Raw genomic sequence first — 16,164 nt, forward strand, 5'->3', positions numbered from 1 at the left:
TAGTGACTTTGTTAAGAGGTTTTATCATAAATGGCTATTAAATTGTATCAATTGATTTTTTTGCAACTATTGATGTGATCATGACTTTTATCCTTCATTTTGTTAATATGTTGTATCCTGTTGATTTATGGATGTTGAACCTTCCTTGTATCACTGGAATAAATCCCACTTGATCATGGTGCATGATCTTTGCAATGCACTGTTGAATTCTCTTGGCTAATATTTTATTGAGTATTTTTATATCTATGTTCATCAGGCCTGTGTTTTCTTACCTTTTGGTGGGCTTGTCTGGCTTTAGTGTCAGGATAAAACTGGCTTTGTAAAATAAGCTTGGAAATGTTCCCCCAGTTCTGTTTTTTTGGAAGAGTTTAAGAAGGATTGGCGTTCATAATCTTGGAATCTTTGTTAGGATTCACCAGTGAAGATACTCTGTCCTGGACTTTAGTTTGTTGGGAGGTTTTTGATTACTGAATAAATTCTATTTCTAGTAATTGGTCTGCTCAGACTTTTTTCATGACTCAGTCTTGGTAGTTTTGATGTGTCTAGAAATTTGTTTCTTCTAGTTGTCCAGTTTGTTGGTGTTTATTTTTCCTAGCAGCCTCTTATGGTCTTTTGTGTTTCTGTGGTATAAGTTGTAATGTCTCCTTTTTTTATTTTTGATTTATGTGTGCTTCTCCTTTTTCTTAATGAGTCTAGCTAAAGGTTTGTCAGTTTATTTCTTTTCAAAGAACCAGCTCTTAGTTTCATTGACCTTTTTTCTTTTTAGTCTCTGTTTCATTTATTTCTACCAAATTTGGGCTTCATTTGTTCTTTTTGTACTTTCTTGATGTAGGCATTTATTGCTATGAACTTCCCTCTTTGAACTGCTTTTCTGTGTCCTCTAAGTTTTGGTATGTTGTATTTTCATTTGAGTAAGGTATTTTTTAGTTTCTCTTTTGATTTCTTCTTTGGCCCATTGGTTGTTCAGTAGCATCGTATTTAGCGTCCCCCATTAGTGAATTTCCCAGTTTTCTAGTTGCTTTTTCATCTTATACCATTGTGGAAGATTAAAATATGATCTCAGCCTTTTTAAGTTTATTAAGACGTGTTCTGTGGTCTAAGATTTCAGAGATTGCTTCCTATGCACTCGAGAACAATTGTGCATTTTATTGCTTTTGGGTGGAAAGTCATGTATGCATCTCTTAAGTTCACCTTGTCTACTGTGTCAGTTAAGGCTCCTATTGCTTTTCTGTGTAGATGATCTATCCATCAGGGAAGGGTATTCCAGTTTCATATTATATTGCTATTTCTCCTTGGTTTGTTAATACTTGCTTTACGTATTTAGCTGCTTCTCTGTTGGATCCAATACATTTTTCCTCTTGTTGATGGGGTGTTTCTTTGTCTTTCATTACATGGCCTTTTTTTTTTTTTTTTTTTTTGTATAAAATAGCTATAGAAAAATCTGAAGTTTTGAATGTCCCTTATTCACTGGCTGCATAAACTTGTGCTTTCATTCCCTCATCTGTAAAATGGATATAGAGAACTGGATACATGTCTTAAGATCTGTTTGGTCTGATATAAATACAGCTACTCCAGGTTTCCTTTCCCTTTCCATAGAGCATCTTTTTTATCCCTTCACTTTCAGTCTGTGTGTGTCCTTATATCTGAAGTGAGTGTATTATAGTTAGAATAGAGATGGGTCTTGTTCTTTCTGTCTGTGTCCTTTGATTGAAGAATTTAAATGTAGATGTACTCAAATAATTAAGAAAGGTATGTACTTACTGCCGTTTTGTTTCTTGTTTTCTCTTTTGTTTTTATGTTCTCTTCCTTTGTGATTTCATGACTTTCAATAATGGTATTCATAGATTCCTTTATGTTCATCTTTTGTTGATCTACAGTTGCCCTTGAACACTGACCCCTGCTCTCATGTAGTTCCAAGTGTGCATATAACTTTTGACTTCCCAAAACCTTAACTACTCACAGCCTACTGCTGAGTGGAAGTGTTACCAATAATATACATAATTGATTAACACATATGTTGTATTGTCTTAATATTTTTCTTTAGTTTTAGTAAAGAATATAGTAAGACAATCATAAGGAAAATACACTTAGTATACTGTACTATAGTTACAAAAAAAAAAATCCATGTATGAGTGGATCTGTGTAGTTGCAACCCATGTTGTTCAAGGGACAACTGTATAGAGGTTTTTACTTTGTTATAAGTTGTGCATAAGCCTCATTGTAAGCGCAGTCTATTTGATAATGACTTAAATACATTCTCAAACTCTTAGAATTTCACTCCCTCCCTCACATTTTATATTTCCCTTAGTTATGGTGTTTTTACTTTTTGTCTTAACATTTATACTGGCTTTTAAGTGATCTTAGAAGTTATATACATGATCCACCACCTTTGCTATATATTTACTTTTAACAGTGGGATTTATGCTTTCATAGGTCTTGTTACTAATTAGTGCTATTTCTTTTAAGCTTATACAAGTCCCTTTAACATTTCTTGTAGGCTTGTTGATGAACTTCCTCAGCTTTTGCTTGTCTGGGAACTATGTATCTGTCCTTTGATTCTAATGACAACTTTGTCAGATAGAAGTGTTCTTGGTTTGAAGATTTTTAAGATACCCTGCCACTCATCCATGGCCTGCAAAGATTTGATAGTCCTTTGGGGGGTTCCCGGTTCTTTTTTTTAAGATTTTATTTTTATTAATTGACAGGGCGAAGCAGGCTCCTTGCTGAGTTACTGAGCAGGGAGCCAGACGCAGGGCTCGGTCCCTGGACCACAGGATCGTGACCTGAGCTGAAGGTAGCCACTTAACCGACTGAGCCACCCAGGTGCCCCTGGGTTCCTGATTCTTAACACTGTTTTTCTCTTTTGGCTCTGGATTCATCTTACTTGAAACTCTCTGAGCTTCCTGGATCTGGATTCTTGTTCCTCCCCAAAGTTGGGGTGTTTTCAGACATAATTTTTTCAAGTCCGTTTTCTGCTTCTTTCTCTTCTCCTTCTGGCAGTCCTATAATGTGACTGTTGAGTGCTGGTCTACCTGTGTTGTCCCATAAGTTCCTTAAGCTATTTTTTTGTTTGTTTCTTCTTTTCTTTTTGATTATATTCTGATGGGTTGAGTTCACTGCCTTGTCTTTCAGTTCACTGTCTTCTGCTTCATTCAGTCTGCATGGCATCCCTTTAGGATGATTTTCATTTCACTTTTGTATTCTTCAGCTCGGTGACTACTATTTGGTACTTTCTTATATTTTCGATCTCCTTGAAGTTCCTGATTTGGGTATTTACTGGATTTACTGTATGACCACTATTTTGAACTCCTTATCAGGTACATCACTCATCTCCATTTCATTAAGGATTTTTTTCCTGAGGTTTTGCATTTGTTTTTCTTTTCATGCACTACATAAAATAGCTACCTCTCCCAGTCTGGAAGGAGTGGCCTTGGGTAGGAGATGAACTTCATCTTTTAACCTTTTTTTTTTTTTAGCTCTTGGTTCAAACCTTTGAGATTTTATTTTTAGTGGTTCTCAGTCGTTGAGGGTGTGCCACTACCCGTCATTATCCAGATGTGGAGGAGCCCAGTCAGCAATTGGATTGGGGCTGATTAGAAGCTGGGAAGCTGGTTCCCAGGGGTACCTGGTTAAGTATCTGCCTTTGACTCAGGCCATAATCCTGGGATCGAGCCCTGCATTGGGCTCCCTACTCAATGGGGAATCTGCTTCTCCCTCTGCACTTTCCCCTACTGGTGTGCTCTCTCTCAAATAAATAAATAAAATCTTCTTAAAAAAAAAAAAAAAAAAGCTGATGCCTGGGTGGCTCAGTCGCTTGAGTGTTCAACTGTTGGTTTCAGATCAGGTCATGAGAACCAGCCCTGCATCAGGCTTCATGCTGAGTGTGGAGCCTGCTTAAGATTCTCTCTCTCTCTCCCTCCACCTCTACTCATGCTCTTGTCTTATGGTGTATAAGCATTGCTGGCCACCATAAACAGGCTACCTGGACGTGTCCTCTCAGTGGCATATTTAGGCACCAGACAAGTGCGCAAACTCCTTTCTGGGACATACCAAGGAGCCAGAGCACGGCTGAGGGTGAGTGCACAGTTGGCATCCAGTGGCCTATGTTCCCTGACAACACCTCTGTAGACCCCTAGATATGTGCCAAACCTGACCCTCAGGCCAAAACTGCATGACAAACAGGCTTCTTTCACAGAAGAAGGTTGTGTTTTCATCTGTCTATGCAGTACCCTGGGGGTTGTCACCTGCCAAGAACTGCCTTGGATTCTTACAGTCCTTTAGGACTCTGGAACTCAACCTCCCTGGGCTAGCAGAGGCTGGCTGGTAGGCATCAAAACTGGGGTGCCAGATGCATGTAAAGGCCTTCCAGGGGTAGATACTGGTGCCATGGGATCACAGCAGCCAGTGGGCTTGAAGATGGTGCTTTCCAATAAGCAAATGAGCTTCATCCCCCACATGAAGACTGGACTGCTTCTGTCCTGGGCCCTGAGACAGGTGAGTGTGGGCACACAGGAGCCCTTTAACTACTATTTCCATAGCCTCGTGGACCTCCTAGATGCAAGCCACATTGGTTTTTAAAGTTAGAGGTTTTGGGGGCTAGTTTCTCAGGTGCAGGTATCAAAAGTTGGGGTGCCTGATGTGGGATGTAAAACCCTTAGCTCCTCAGGAAAAAGCAAGCTGTGGGCATTGAATTCCCTTCTGATTGTGGGTCACATGGCTAGATGGTGTCTCAGCCTGTCTTACCTACTTTGATGCTGGGTTTTTTCTTGTTCTTCGCCTCATGTGTAGGAGTTCTTGGCTAGGTTCTAGGTCTTTTTCAGAGCAAATTATTCCTTATGTGGCTGTAGGTTCTGTGGGTCAATGGGAGAAGGGGAGTTCAGGATCTTCCAGTGGTGCCATGTTGAACCAGAACTTCTGTTTTCAAAGTAGTAAACTGTGTGTCCTTTACAAATCTGGCCCCGCTGGAAAGTCACAGTTACCATGAGACTAACTTGGGATAGGCCAATTATATCAACACCAAAAATGGCCACATCTGACATTTTTTTGAACATTCCTTACCATAGAGTAGTGTTCCTGTTCAGTATTTATCCTCATCAGTCTCATATACACTATGATTGCAGCTCTTACATAATGTGATGTCTCCCAAGCACCCAGCACCAGTCCAGATCAGTCTCCGAAGCCTTACTAGTAAAGGTTCATGCTGTGGCCTGCTGGCAACTTCATACTTTCTGCCTAGATTCCTGGTATTATCATCCACTCAAACATTTTTATTTCTTATAATTACCACTGTGATAATAGCGCCTGCCTTATGGAGCTGCTCTGAAGATTGATGAGCTAATTTACTGTCAAAGAGTAGAGACCCACTGTCTGGCAACTGCCATCACCAATAATACTATATTATTAATTAAACCTCAAGCATCTTGGACCCTCTCCTCTACCTTTCTCTTGTCTTCCCTGAGCTGTTGCACTAAACCCCTGACTTCAATTTCTATTGCATTTCTGCTCTCTTGCCACCAAGAGCTATTTCCTCAAACACGAATCTGACCATGTCATGCTCCTGCTTAAAAATATTTGTCAGTGGCATCAATTTCAAAGTCCTTAGTTTGATACGCAATACTTAACAAAATGGGCCCAGGCTAGCTTCTTAGACTCACTGACTACAGTCCACAATGTTCTTTAATACTTTTGTCCTTTGACACCTCATTGCCTTTGCATGTTCTACTTACTTCCTGTGTTTGGAAAGCTCACCCTGCTTTCTTTCCTGATGGTGATTTCCTGTTTCTCCCAGTCCCACCACGATCCATTTTTTGTGTTGTTGTACTGTTCTCCCCGCTCCAAGAGGCTGACTACTAAGGACTAACTCACCTGCATTGCTTTGCTTGTCCATTTCTTGTTAAGTTCAGCCAATGGAAGCACCTGTAAGAGATCCGAGGGTAGGAGGATCCCTTCAGTCCTTGTAGTGGTGCTGTTTTTGTTATTTACTAGTACCTTCATTGAAAACTATTTGGCTAACCTTCCCAAGTATATAACCTGAAGGTTTTATCTGATATTTCCTGAGGACTGCCAAGTTGAGGGGTATACTCCTGTATGTAACCAGCCTGTTCTCTCTCCAAAAAAAAAAAGTCTGAGAAAAGTTTCTAGATTTCAGGAGAAAAGAATGTAATAATTGCATGTGATATATGATCCTCCTTGAATCCGGGAATGAGGAAGGAAAACCCATACTGTGCAACTGGCAAAATGCAAACATGGACTGTGGATTAGACAAGAACATTGTGTTTTAAGTCCATGAATTGATAATTATATCCTCATTATGTAAGAAAATGTTCTCAGGAAATAAATACTGGCATGTTTAGGCACAAATGAGCTTGGTGTCTATTCGGGAAAAGTGTGTGTGTGTGTATATATATTTGGGAGATAGACAGGGGAGCAGGCAAACTTTCAGAATCGGTGGACCCTGATACACCTGTGAAACAGCACTCATCAATAATCATGTAATTTACCAGTACCTTCCTTTTAATAATGGTAACTATCAATCAATCGAGTATGCTCTGTTGCATATACTTTTTATGTCCACTTGTCATTTTGAGAGCCCAGAGGGCTGAGGTGGACCCTGGAGTCTTGTTCTGTTCATCTCCAGCATACAGGTGTATAAGCCTGATGCTGTCCCCTTTCCTGGGCAAGTCAGTGCACCCTGGAGTAGAAAGGACACATCCTCATCTGTAACTGCTCCATCAATATGGTAGCCACTTGCCACATGCAGCCACTGAGCACTGGACATGTGGCCAGTACAAATGGAGATGTTGCTGTCAGTGTAATAGGCACATAAGGTTTATCATGAAAAACAATGGAGAATATCTCAGTATCTTTTCACGTCTGATTTTGGATGTATTTACTTAAATTAAATGTCTTTAATTTTACCTGTTCCTTTTACTTTTTTAACGAGCTGCATATCAATTTAAAACTCCCACATAGCTCTCATTATTTCTTTTGGCTAGTGCTGGTCTACACAGATGAGCAAGTTAGTTACTAATTAAGCAGCTTCGCTGATTCTCATTATTCTGTGACAAGAGCACCAAATAATTCTTGCCTTCCTCATCTCTTTTTAAAACAGAGGGTAAGGTCTACTGGGACAGTGTTCTTGAACTTTAGTGGATATTCAAGTCGCCAGCAGCCATCTTGTTCAAAATCTGGATTCTGACCATTCGGTCTGGGGTGAGCCTGTGAATCAGCATTTCTAACAAGCTCCCAGGTGCTGCTGCTGCAGGTCCTGGACCACACTGTGTAGACAGAGACTAAGACTAAGGCATGCCAGACTTTAATTCAATGCAGGTGTCAGCATATAAATGTTTCATTAACTGAAGGAAAGTCAGTATTTTAGGAAACGTAATTACTGCTAACCACTTCTAGTTATATCAAATAGTCCTAAGAATGATTTTCCCAAATCCACACTAGGAGTTACCACGGTATTAATGGATTGCTTAAAAAAGTAAACCTTGCTATTCAGACAGTGTCTTCAGAAAAGCAGTAGTAGAATTCTGTATGTTTACAACACCAGCTGTGCCTCGGGGGATGTTATAGGAAGTCAACTGGACTTAAGGTCCCTGAATTCTAGCATTATGGATATGCTTTAGAAATTCCAACTGGAGGGTGGCCTGGGTGGCTCAGTCAGTTAAGCGTCTGCTTTCAGCTCGGGTCATTCCCGGAGTCCTGGGATCAAGCCCCCCCCATGGGGTTTCCTGCTCAGCAGAGAGTCTACTTCTCCCTCTTCCTTTGCCCTTCCCCCTGCTCACTTGCATAAATAAAATCAAGACCAGCTTCCTTCTCTGTGCCTAGAATTTCATCAAAATATTTCTACATTTCAGTTCTCATCTAATGAAAGAAACCTAATGAAAGAAACTGTTGTCTTCTTAGCCATTTCTAGCTAATAACACACCCAAATTAATGGGGACCAGGAGCTATGTCCTAAAACATGACAAGCAGCAACCATCCCCGGAGTGGTAACAAGCAAGCTCTCCAAGCTGTCAGACACCAAACCAGATGCATCAAAACCCTAATAAGGGGGTGCAGGGTAGGCTTGTCGTCAACCGTCAAGAACAGGGAATGCTCCGCACTGTTGCGCTGAGAATACAACCCTTTCCAAGAGAAAATGTAATAATAGGGAGTATAAATGTAATAATAGGGAGTATTTTTGTGGATTTACTAATATTAGTAGTAGGATTACCTTGCATCACACTGGGAGGTAATGATGATTCTTTTAACCTTGCAGAAGGCGAAACAACAGATGAGATGGAAACCCACACTTGAATCCAGGACTTGACAGTTCTGAGTCCACATCCAGCACCACTACGCCAACCTTGGCCAAGAAGCAGAGGAACCAAGTTGGAGTGGGAGGCCATATTAGTTAAGGTCTAGTGCCCGCTATAGGCAGAAGTTTGGCATCCTGTCTCAAGGAACGACCTGATCAACACATTCATACTAAAGGAAGAATGGGATTTCTCAATCTCCAGAATCGAATCAAGATGGAGGCAGAGGAGAGTAGCCACCCAGCAGAGGAGGAAGCCCGCCCATCACCCTGAAACCATGTCCCCTCAGGCCATGTAAGGCAAACCCTGTCTCATTCATTCAGACACCCATGCAATTCTGATTTAGCAACACAAAGAGAAATCTTTTTTTCTTTTATAGTCGTCATGACAAAAACCTCACAGACCATCTGAAAATGGATTCAAGATGATTCTACATTGCCTATACTCTGTGCTTCTTTTGGCTGTTTTTGTTTTGTTTTCTAGAAGTGCTTCTTGCTGAGCAGAGCTTTATAGGTATTTGCAGAAGGTTGATACTGATGTTCTCCCAGCATGTGGTAGACAAAATAATTTTTCTTGAGACTATCAAAACAATATGCTTACCCCAGTGAGGTATGAATCTATAATTGATGGTAATTCTTATCTGCCTAAAAGAACTGCTTTTCTTTTTCTAGATTTCGCTGTCCCCTTCCATGTTACTATACTGGTCAAAAGGGGAAAGCTCTTTATTAGTGGAGAACTACCATTTAGCAATAAGGAAGTCGCAGGTCACCTACCACATGAGTCAGTGTGATAAACTGGCTCGGCACAGATGAGATTCTGAATCCTGGCACACAAATCACTTTGAGCAGCTTTACTGTGGCTCTTTGGTATGCATTTCTAGGGAAAAAGATTCCGTCTCTGTCCTACAGTGAAGCTCTCCTCACTGGAGCTCCAGAATGCCTAGAAGAGAAGCCACAGTGAAATGGATGTTTGCCTCCATTGTAAAAAAAAAAAAAAAGACAATACTTTGAATTTGGTGAACCTTGTTCACAAGGTCAAGCAGCTCTATCAACCTCCAGAGAGCAAATTTCATTCTACTAGTACAATGTCACATTTTTTAAAGAATTCTTCCACAAACTCCTAACTACCCCCAGATGGGGTTCTTGCCTTCCAGAGTCCGCATAGGTTTCAAAATCAGGCCCGCCCACACAGTGCTAACTAACGACCTCTCAGAATGCTGAACTCTCTTTTCTCGACCCACCCTCAGAACTCTACCTTGCTTCTGGGACAAAAACAGCTTACACGCCAACTGTGTTAGCAGTAGCACAAAAGGCAGAGAGTCCAGAAGAAAGCCATGCATATTTATTATCCAAATTAAAAGCCCATGGCATGGACATAAAAACAGAAAAACCAGAGTTGAACATAAATGGGCAATTTGGCTGCATCACCAAGTTCTCTGACTCCACATCAAACCTTTTCCTGGAGAACATGCTGGGGCTGTGTCACCTCCAGTGAGGTGGAAAGATGCTAATGCAACCTCGAAGTTCTTACTTGGTGCCCATCATGCTGCTCGTGCTTTTATAGCCGAGCACTTATCTATCTCTGAGAAGTGAATGACTATGTTCTAGACACATTTTTTTCCCCTTAATGCCATAGGACGATATTCTCTTTAAAGCAAATTTTCTCAGAATTGTTTCACCACCTACCTTGACTCTGCTTCCTCTTCTGCAGTAGCTCAGCTTCTCGCTGAGGAATGATGCTGTGGAATCTTCTGGTGGCAAAGCTCAACAAATGCTTAAAAAGTCAGGGAAACGTGGCAAAATTAACAGGGTGAATTTGTACATATGGTAACATGGGCATTTCTTTAAGGAAAATATAGAAAGAGAAGGGGTACAGGAAAAAAGGGAAGAACAACTGGAAGAAGAAACTGATTATTCAGAGCTCAGTGCCCCTTTTGTAAATTGCACACACATCATGGACACCACCATGGCCAGCACAAGACTGCCCAGTTACACTCTGTTGCACAGCAGCTAGATACATAGAAAATATTAGAAACATCGAAGGCTTTACAGTAGCCAGTGAAAACAAGACTATATAAGAGAAGTCATTAGTCACACAGCATGACTTGGGAAAGGAACGTGTAATTTTCTAACACTTAGTAATTCTTTTTTCATGTCAGCAATGGTTGTGAACAGCAATACAGAGACCACTCGAGCGCATGAGAATGGCAAAATTTTGAAAAGGAGGCAATACTAGGTGCCGGTGAAAATGTAGAAAGGTGAGCACTCAGGTAAACCACTCTTGGAAGTTAAAGTTGATTCAGCAGTTCTAGAAAATGCTCCCACAGTATTTAACGAAATAACTTAATGTAATCCCTGTCAACAATAACTTCTGGGTAAATACCTCAGCAAAATTCTCAGCTTGCTAAGGATCACATAGCCTGTGTTCATTAGGGTCACACTTTGTATGTGGTAATAGAGATGCCCACCTAGATGCCCACCACCAAGGGAATGGGTAAGTAAAAAATGATGGATGTGTTCCACGGACACTGTGTGGGAATTAGAAGCAATCAACTCCATCCCAAAAGCAATATGACCAGATCTTAAAAACAACATTAAGTGGAAAAAGCCAAGGGAAAAAAAAAAATGCATAACTTTGTGTAAGTTTTTTAAAATATGCATACACAACAACAGTACACACTTTATAAGAGTGCACAGTGTTAGGTTCCTATGACAAGGACATCAGAGGAGCAGCCCATGAGGGGAACACAAGTGGCAACAGGAAAGAAAGAAAAAAAAAAATTTTTTTTTTTTTAAAGATTTTATTTATTAATTTGACAGAGAGAGACACAGCGAGAGAAGGAACACAAGCAGGGGGAGTGGGAGAGGGAGAAGCAGGCTTCCCGCTGAGCAGGGAGCCCGATGTGGGGCTCGATCCCAGGACCCTGGGATCACGACCTGAGCCGAAGGCAGACGCTTAACGACTGAGCCACCCAGGTGCCCCGAAAAAAATTTTTTTAATTAATGAAGTTACTGGGGCACCTGGGTGGCTGTGTCAGTTAAGCATCTGCCTTCAGCTCAAGTCAGGATCCCAGGGTCCTGGGGTTGGGCTCCCTGCTCAGCAGAGAGCTTGCTTTTCCCTCTCCTGCTCCCCTTGCTTATGCTCTCTCTCTCTGACAAAGAAATAATTAATATATTAAATTACTATCATGTATTTATTTTCCTTTCAAAATGAGCCGTTGTCAATGCTCAAAGTAATCAGCATGGCCCTTAGTAAAGAGCAAGCTGAGGACTCAGGTGGCTTATCACTCAGCTCAGCACTGCCAGCTACCAAGACCCTTCAGACCAATATTCACTTTATCACTTTAAAGCTGTTTTTTTCCCCCTCGGTCACGTATTGTTTAATTTACATCTGTAATATTAGACAAGATGCATCAAAATTACGGATAGTAAAATACAAATTCATGAAGATAACGTAGTCAGAGATCCACTCCTAACACTTGTGAAGAAAGAACCAAAGAGAAGCCCAGACCCCCATCAGCCCAACCCTTTGACATAAAATCCATTTTCTCCTCCCCCCTTCCCCACTGTACCTTCTTCATAACCTGCAAGACAAGATGTGCGTGAAGAATTCTGGTACTTTTTAGAGTTTGGTCTCCAACATGGGGACCTCGAGCCAGCTCTCCTCTCTCCCTTCTCTCTCTGTCCTCGATTGCATCTTGTATTCGTGCCTGTGGCCTCCAGCCAGCGCCTGGAGAGTTGCAGCCACTTCTCCACCTCAATCCAAACAGCCACCCCGTGGCCATCTCTTGACTAGAGGATTCCATAATGGCGGTGCAGTTCACGGTCAGGATGGGTGCGCTGGGGAAAGGGCCATGCAGGCTCCAAAAGCAGATGTGCAGGCTGTCCGGGCAGGAAATTCTGGGTCTCAAGCACTCAGTAGCACCTGGAAGGGAGGGTTTGGGCTCTGGGACCTGCAGAACCCTCACGTGCCTGCCATGCCCCTAGGACCTTACCCTAGTTTGGCTTCTGAGTGAGCTGGGACCCCTCTTGTCTAAGCCAAAGCACTCCTACAACCCCGCTCTTAGGGCCAGAGGGTTCGTATTCCTCCCATATGCATATATTGAAACCCTAACCCCCAATGTGAGGGTATTTGGAGATGGAGCCTTTGGGCAGTATTTAGGTTTAGACGAGATCATGAGGGTGAGACCCCCCCCCCCATGATGGCGTTAACATCCTTCTAAGAAGAAAAAGAGAACCGCGCTTTTTCTCTGTGCCATGTGCAGACACAGGAAGAAGGTGCCCATCTCAAAGTCAGGAAGGGGGCCCTTACCTGGGACAGTTCTGCTAGCACCTTGTTCTTGACTTCCAGCCTCCAGCACTGTGAGAAATAAACCCCTGTGTGTTTAAGCCAGCCAGTCTGTGGTATTTTGTCATGGCAACCCAAGCTCAGACCCTCAGACCCGTGCCTTAAGAGGCTCCCCATCAGCTCCGTAGGTCAGACGCATATGTTCTCAATAGAGGCCAGCAGAACGTTCCTGATAAGAAAGAAAACATTGAAGAGAAAGCACTGTGACAATTACAACTGATTTAGCTTTTTATTTATTGGGAATTAAAGCTACCAGCATCTGGAATGTCTTGCTTGTAGGTGAATTATTACAAATAGCAGCAGCCTGATACCTTCCAGCGTGTTCTGTATTTATACATAAAACATGAAAATTATCACCATTAACTGATTTTTCCGTTGAAAACTGAGAGTGCCCAAACAGTAAATGAAGACGGTTTTTGTCCACTGTGTGTCATAATCCATAGTTAAACTAAATCTGTATTTTATTCCGGTTTCAATCTCTAAATTAAAAGTGGTCTAATACTTACAGATTTATGACAAAATCATGATTTTTTTCCTATATTTTTGGTACTCAACTAGTGTGCAGTATTTATTAAAAGTTAATTATACATTATAAATATAGTCCAAGAGTATGAAAATAACACTCTAAGATGGCCATTTCTATACTCACCTAATAAAATAGTTGGGAATGTTTTTATTGATTATGCAAAAAGAAGAAAGAATGATTACAATAATCCTTAATCGGCTCTCAAGTATTTAATCTGGTGAAAGGAAAAGTCAGACCCAAAACAAAACAAAACAAAAAATTGTAAAATGCTGGCACAGCAGAAAGATTTGGCGTTTTGGAGAGTAACTTACTCTCAAAAAAGCTTTAGTGTTTTATCCTTTATGAAGAACTATAGTTTCAATGCCAGACTTTTGACAGAATCCAATGAACGAGGTAACTCACCGATCAGCCGGGTTCTGCTTGGATATCACTACTCCCCTGGAATACCGGTTCTTCACCTCCCACCTCTCCAATCTGCTACCGTAGCCCTCGATAAATCTCATCTGTTCGCACTGTGTCTCTTATTCGTGCCTCTCTACTGTATTCATGTATCACTCACACCAGGGAAGGATTTTGGGAAGAGGTATCTGCAAGCAGAAACTGGGATGGCATTTAGCAAAACTGCCATGGTTTTAAGCAAAGCCTAGAAAATTTCACAATGTCATTTTCTTCTGGGGACAGATGCAAAAAAAGAACAAGGTTCAAAGGATTTGTTCTTGCTACTTGGCCTCATCCTCCAAAGACCACATGTAACTGGTCACTTAAAGTGCTTTTTGATTAAGAGAGTGGTCTCTAGGGGCGCCTGGGTGGCTCAGCCATTAAGGGTCTGCCTTCAGCTCGGGTCGTGGTCCCAAGGTCCTGGGATCGAGCCCCACATCGGGCTCCCTGCTTGATGGGAAGCCTGCTTCTCCCTCTTCCACTCCCCCTGCTTGTGTTCCTGCTCTTGCTAACTCTCTCTGTCAAAATAAATAAATAAATCTTAAAAAAAAAAAAAGAGAGTGGTCTCTAGATAGAGTATGTTAATTCAGACTACCATTTGTGGAAGAGAGTTCTCTGTCACTGCCCCCCACTCCCAACACATCTCTGTCATTAAGTGTGATTGGTCATTTTACCCTATCATCAGGATCTTTCAGGAGACTTATGGGCAAATTTAGTATCTTTAGAAGAGCATTTGCTTGACACAGCTGCTTTAGAATAAACAGAAAACTGATGTCGCATCTTCCTAAATATACAACCAACAGGCATCAATTTCATCCAACATGTACTTAGCAGAGACTCTGGGGCACAGCAGTGATCAAGAGAGACCTGGTCTCTACCTTCACTGGGGGGGGGGGGGCGGTTCTCGGACTAGGGGGTTGGGGGAGTGCCCACATGAACGAGACACAATGGCAGAGGTTCAACATGTGTTACCCATCTCATCCTGCAAATAACACAGCGCAAATGGTGTTTTCGTGACCTGAATTCAGATGTCAAAGCTGAGGATCCAAGATGCAAATGTAACCCAAGTTCAGAAATTCCTACCTCACTGCCGTTCCCGCTGCTCAAGGTGCACTGAGGAGCCTCACGTCTTCCCCTTGTTTCCAGCGCCTACTCCGGCCATGGGACTGACTGGGGAGGGACCATGACTCCGGGGAGCAGTCCTGCTACGGGGATCTGCAAAACACCCAGCAGGAAATGAGGATGAAAAAAATCTGCTTTTTCATGACAATTTTTAGAATAAATATTTAATTTTTCATTACACTCTAAGGAAAAAAAACATTTTATGGGCATCTTTTTGATTTGCCTATGAATGCATTTCGTTTTCCCAAAAAAACCAACCAGAATTTTAGCAGTGACCCTGTTGTATTCCTGGGAGGGTGAATGGGAACCTTATCATGAGCTCTACAAGGAGCCTATTTTCCTGTGCATATGCATTGGAACTCCGGACAAGTCTTCCTGAACCCTTCAAGGACCTATTAATCCCCATTTACCCTTGGTTCGATTTTTCCATTTTGCTTCCTCATAAGCTCTTCATTTCCAGCCCTATCCTCTTTCCCTGCAGCCTGCGATTCTTTGTTCTGTTAGGCACTTATGACAACCAGGGATGCTACACTTTCCTGGCCGCCGGCCATGGAATCTGCAACACTTTTTAGAAAAGGCTTTTGCCATTTTTACTCTTGTCATTTTCTTCACATCTGTGGCTGATGTGGGAAGAACAAAGTTCCAGCAATTTGCTCCCGCTATCTGGCTTGTAGCAATGCCTTCCAAATTTCTGCTCACCTGATCCAACCTCCCAGAACGTCGTTAAGTTGTTTCTCTTGCCTGGGCAGCACTCCTGCACTCATCACAGGGCTGATTTCTCTGGCTTTCAAGGCTTTTTAACCCAGCCAATTTCTCTGGATTCCAAACAGGTATGTAGAAAGTTTTCCAAGCAGCAAATCCCATGCATTCAACACAAGTAGCGGCTTGGAGGTGTGGGGTGTTAAAGAGACAGGAGTGGGAGTCCTCACTCCAGTAGGTGCAAGCTGTGAGACTATGGACAAGCTTGTTAACTCTGCATGTTTTTATGTGTTGAGTTTCCCCCACCTGTACAAAGGGAAGAATAGCACCTATCTCCTCAAGTTATTGTGAGAATTCACTGAGGTGATCCTTAAGTCTGGCATATAATAATTGTTCCATAAATGTTATGCAGTATTACTTAGGGACAATGAATAATTTATATGTATCACTGAATAACTATGGACAACATCCATGCTTGGTGCAATAGGAAAAAATAGGAAGTAATAGCTACTGAGAACATATCATATGCCTACCCTCTCCTATGTGTATTTTTACATCATCCTATAAAGTGAAAGACTGCCGTCTTCACAAAGCATCTAATGGAATGCGTTCAATGAACTATCCTGCATAACATCTGTGACAAGTGCTATACCCAAATGCCATCATGAGGATTTCCACTGAAGGGACAGAAGGAGTAGTGAATAAGCGCTAAGCCTCATGGACCGTGTC

The 16,164-nt window shown here is 41.8% G+C and overlaps 2 long non-coding RNA genes across 2 annotated transcripts in view; one reads left to right on the top strand and one right to left on the bottom strand.

Annotated features, from left to right (window-relative positions):
* The window catches only part of LOC118522898 (uncharacterized), a 650,767-nt gene that overhangs the window by 600,094 nt on the left and 34,509 nt on the right, over window positions 1-16,164 (top strand). The gene's annotated exons all lie outside the window — the stretch shown is intronic.
* On the bottom strand, window positions 8,220-13,232 carry LOC144381149 (uncharacterized). The gene is made up of 5 exons (XR_013445855.1): window positions 12,615-13,232; window positions 11,875-12,227; window positions 9,989-10,076; window positions 9,077-9,242; window positions 8,220-8,353 (listed from the first exon to the last, which is right to left on the bottom strand). It is a non-coding gene; the product is annotated as an uncharacterized LOC144381149 (long non-coding RNA).

This window comes from Halichoerus grypus, chromosome 2 (genome assembly GCF_964656455.1).
Source record: "Halichoerus grypus chromosome 2, mHalGry1.hap1.1, whole genome shotgun sequence".
Lineage (NCBI taxonomy): Eukaryota > Metazoa > Chordata > Mammalia > Carnivora > Phocidae > Halichoerus > Halichoerus grypus.